Consider the following 5,000-nt stretch of genomic DNA (forward strand, 5'->3'; position numbering starts at 1 on the left):
TTTTTGCCCCTTTTGCCCCGTTTTTGCCTCCTTTTGGGCTGTTCTTTGCTAGATTGGGCTTTCGTATAGCATGGACGGTGCTGCTTCTCGCTTCGCTCGCTGTTCGCCGCTCGCCGCTCGCTCGCGCAGCCAAAAATGGCCAGTTTTGGCCCGTTTTTGGGCTGTTTTGGCCTGTTTTTGGTCTGTTCTGGCGTGGCGCGGTGACCGTCGTGAGCGGAGCAAAACGTCAGCCATCTCAGCACCTTGGAACCCCCCGGGTGGCACAGGGCTGGATGGGGCTTTCGTATAGCAGGGACGGTGCTGCCTCACGCTTCGCTCGCTGTTCGCCGCTCGCCGCTCGCTCGCGCAACCTAAAATGGCCAGTTTTGGCCCGTTTTTGGGCTGTTTTGGCCTGTTTTTGGTCCGTTCTTGCGTGGCACGGCGACCGTCGTGAGCGGAGCAAAACGTCAGCCATCTCAGCACCCTGGAACCCCCCGGGTGGCACAGGGCTGGATGGGGCTTTCGTATAGCAGGGACGGTGCTGCCTCTCGCTTCGCTCGCTGTTCGCCGCTCACCGCTCGCTCGCTCAGCCAAAAATGGCCAGTTTTGGCCCGTTTTTGGGCTGTTTTGGCCTGTTTTTGGTCCGTTCTTGCATGGCGCGGTGACCGTCGTGAGCGGAGCAAAACGTCAGCCATCTCAGCACCCTGGAACCCCCCGGGTGGCACAGGGCTGGATGTGGCTTTCGTATAGCAGGGACGGTGCTGCCTCACGCTTCGCTCGCTGTTCGCCGCTCGCCGCTCGCTCGCGCAGCCAAAAATGACCAGTTTTGGCCCGTTTTTGGGCTGTTTTGGCCTGTTTATGGTCCGTTCTTGCGTGGTGCGGTGACCGTCGTGAGCGGAGCAAAACGTCAGCCATCTCAGCACCCTGGAACCCCCCGGGTGGCACAGGGCTGGATGGGGCTTTCGTATATAGCAGGGACGGTGCTGCCTCTCGCTTCGCTCGCTGTCCGCCGCTCGCCGCTCGCTCGCGCAGCCAAAAATGGCCAGTTTTGGCCCGTTTTTGGGCCGTTTTAGCCAGTTTTTGGCCTGTTCTTGCATTGCGCGGTGACCGTCGAGAGCGGAGCAAAACGTCAGCCATCTCAGCACCCTGGAACCCCCCGGGTGGCACAGGGCTGGATGGGGCTTTCGTATAGCAGGGACGGTGCTGCCTCTCGCTTCGCTCGCTGTCCGCCGCTCGCCGCTCGCTCGTGCAGCCAAAAATGGCCAGTTTTGGCCCGTTTTTGGGCCGTTTTGGCCAGTTTTTGGCCTGTTCTTGCATTGCGCGGTGACCGTCGAGAGCGGAGCAAAACGTCAGCCATCTCAGCACCCTGGAACCCCCCGGGTGGCACAGGGCTGGATGGGGCTTTCGTATAGCAGGGACGGTGCTGCCTCTCGCTTCGCTCGCTGTCCGCCGCTCGCCGCTCGCTCGTGCAGCCAAAAATGGCCAGTTTTGGCCCGTTTTTGGGCCGTTTTGGCCAGTTTTTGGCCTGTTCTTGCATTGCGCGGTGACCGTCGAGAGCGGAGCAAAACGTCAGCCATCTCAGCACCCTGGAACCCCCCGGGTGGCACAGGGCTGGATGGGGCTTTCGTATAGCAGGGACGGTGCTGCCTCTCGCTTCGCTCGCTGTCCGCCGCTCGCCGCTCGCTCGTGCAGCCAAAAATGGCCAGTTTTGGCCCGTTTTTGGGCCGTTTTGGCCAGTTTTTGGCCTGTTCTTGCATTGCGCGGTGACCGTCGAGAGCGGAGCAAAACGTCAGCCATCTCAGCACCCTGGAACCCCCCGGGTGGCACAGGGCTGGATGGGGCTTTCGTATAGCAGGGACGGTGCTGCCTCTCGCTTCGCTCGCTGTCCGCCGCTCGCCGCTCGCTCGTGCAGCCAAAAATGGCCAGTTTTGGCCCGTTTTTGGGCCGTTTTGGCCAGTTTTTGGCCTGTTCTTGCATTGCGCGGTGACCGTCGAGAGCGGAGCAAAACGTCAGCCATCTCAGCACCCTGGAACCCCCCGGGTGGCACAGGGCTGGATGGGGCTTTCGTATAGCAGGGACGGTGCTGCCTCTCGCTTCGCTCGCTGTCCGCCGCTCGCCGCTCGCTCGTGCAGCCAAAAATGGCCAGTTTTGGCCCGTTTTTGGGCCGTTTTGGCCAGTTTTTGGCCTGTTCTTGCATTGCGCGGTGACCGTCGAGAGCGGAGCAAAACGTCAGCCATCTCAGCACCCTGGAACCCCCCGGGTGGCACAGGGCTGGATGGGGCTTTCGTATAGCAGGGACGGTGCTGCCTCTCGCTTCGCTCGCTGTCCGCCGCTCGCCGCTCGCTCGTGCAGCCAAAAATGGCCAGTTTTGGCCCGTTTTTGGGCCGTTTTGGCCAGTTTTTGGCCTGTTCTTGCATTGCGCGGTGACCGTCGAGAGCGGAGCAAAACGTCAGCCATCTCAGCACCCTGGAACCCCCCGGGTGGCACAGGGCTGGATGGGGCTTTCGTATAGCAGGGACGGTGCTGCCTCTCGCTTCGCTCGCTGTCCGCCGCTCGCCGCTCGCTCGTGCAGCCAAAAATGGCCAGTTTTGGCCCGTTTTTGGGCCGTTTTGGCCAGTTTTTGGCCTGTTCTTGCATTGCGCGGTGACCGTCGAGAGCGGAGCAAAACGTCAGCCATCTCAGCACCCTGGAACCCCCCGGGTGGCACAGGGCTGGATGGGGCTTTCGTATAGCAGGGACGGTGCTGCCTCTCGCTTCGCTCGCTGTCCGCCGCTCGCCGCTCGCTCGTGCAGCCAAAAATGGCCAGTTTTGGCCCGTTTTTGGGCCGTTTTGGCCAGTTTTTGGCCTGTTCTTGCATTGCGCGGTGACCGTCGAGAGCGGAGCAAAACGTCAGCCATCTCAGCACCCTGGAACCCCCCGGGTGGCACAGGGCTGGATGGGGCTTTCGTATAGCAGGGACGGTGCTGCCTCTCGCTTCGCTCGCTGTCCGCCGCTCGCCGCTCGCTCGTGCAGCCAAAAATGGCCAGTTTTGGCCCGTTTTTGGGCCGTTTTGGCCAGTTTTTGGCCTGTTCTTGCATTGCGCGGTGACCGTCGAGAGCGGAGCAAAACGTCAGCCATCTCAGCACCCTGGAACCCCCCGGGTGGCACAGGGCTGGATGGGGCTTTCGTATAGCAGGGACGGTGCTGCCTCTCGCTTCGCTCGCTGTCCGCCGCTCGCCGCTCGCTCGTGCAGCCAAAAATGGCCAGTTTTGGCCCGTTTTTGGGCCGTTTTGGCCAGTTTTTGGCCTGTTCTTGCATTGCGCGGTGACCGTCGAGAGCGGAGCAAAACGTCAGCCATCTCAGCACCCTGGAACCCCCCGGGTGGCACAGGGCTGGATGGGGCTTTCGTATAGCAGGGACGGTGCTGCCTCTCGCTTCGCTCGCTGTCCGCCGCTCGCCGCTCGCTCGCGCAGCCAAAAATGGCCAGTTTTGGCCCGTTTTTGGGCCGTTTTGGCCAGTTTTTGGCCTGTTCTTGCATTGCGCGGTGACCGTCGAGAGCGGAGCAAAACGTCAGCCATCTCAGCACCCTGGAACCCCCCGGGTGGCACAGGGCTGGATGGGGCTTTCGTATAGCAGGGACGGTGCTGCCTCTCGCTTCGCTCGCTGTCCGCCGCTCGCCGCTCGCTCGTGCAGCCAAAAATGGCCAGTTTTGGCCCGTTTTTGGGCCGTTTTGGCCAGTTTTTGGCCTGTTCTTGCATTGCGCGGTGACCGTCGAGAGCGGAGCAAAACGTCAGCCATCTCAGCACCCTGGAACCCCCCCCGGGTGGCACAGGGCTGGATGGGGCTTTCGTATAGCAGGGACGGTGCTGCCTCTCGCTTCGCTCGCTGTCCGCCGCTCGCCGCTCGCTCGTGCAGCCAAAAATGGCCAGTTTTGGCCCGTTTTTGGGCCGTTTTGGCCAGTTTTTGGCCTGTTCTTGCATTGCGCGGTGACCGTCGAGAGCGGAGCAAAACGTCAGCCATCTCAGCACCCTGGAACCCCCCGGGTGGCACAGGGCTGGATGGGGCTTTCGTATAGCAGGGACGGTGCTGCCTCTCGCTTCGCTCGCTGTCCGCCGCTCGCCGCTCGCTCGTGCAGCCAAAAATGGCCAGTTTTGGCCCGTTTTTGGGCCGTTTTGGCCAGTTTTTGGCCTGTTCTTGCATTGCGCGGTGACCGTCGAGAGCGGAGCAAAACGTCAGCCATCTCAGCACCCTGGAACCCCCCGGGTGGCACAGGGCTGGATGGGGCTTTCGTATAGCAGGGACGGTGCTGCCTCTCGCTTCGCTCGCTGTCCGCCGCTCGCCGCTCGCTCGCGCAGCCAAAAATGGCCAGTTTTGGCCCGTTTTTGGGCCGTTTTGGCCAGTTTTTGGCCTGTTCTTGCATTGCGCGGTGACCGTCGAGAGCGGAGCAAAACGTCAGCCATCTCAGCACCCTGGAACCCCCCGGGTGGCACAGGGCTGGATGGGGCTTTCGTATAGCAGGGACGGTGCTGCCTCTCGCTTCGCTCGCTGTCCGCCGCTCGCCGCTCGCTCGTGCAGCCAAAAATGGCCAGTTTTGGCCCGTTTTTGGGCCGTTTTGGCCAGTTTTTGGCCTGTTCTTGCATTGCGCGGTGACCGTCGAGAGCGGAGCAAAACGTCAGCCATCTCAGCACCCTGGAACCCCCCGGGTGGCACAGGGCTGGATGGGGCTTTCGTATAGCAGGGACGGTGCTGCCTCTCGCTTCGCTCGCTGTCCGCCGCTCGCCGCTCGCTCGTGCAGCCAAAAATGGCCAGTTTTGGCCCGTTTTTGGGCCGTTTTGGCCAGTTTTTGGCCTGTTCTTGCATTGCGCGGTGACCGTCGAGAGCGGAGCAAAACGTCAGCCATCTCAGCACCCTGGAACCCCCCGGGTGGCACAGGGCTGGATGGGGCTTTCGTATAGCAGGGACGGTGCTGCCTCTCGCTTCGCTCGCTGTCCGCCGCTCGCCGCTCGCTCGTGCAGCCAAAAATGGCCAGTTTTGGCCCGTTT

This window comes from Musa acuminata, unplaced genomic scaffold, assembly GCF_036884655.1.
Source record: "Musa acuminata AAA Group cultivar baxijiao unplaced genomic scaffold, Cavendish_Baxijiao_AAA HiC_scaffold_66, whole genome shotgun sequence".
Classification (NCBI taxonomy): domain Eukaryota; kingdom Viridiplantae; phylum Streptophyta; class Magnoliopsida; order Zingiberales; family Musaceae; genus Musa; species Musa acuminata.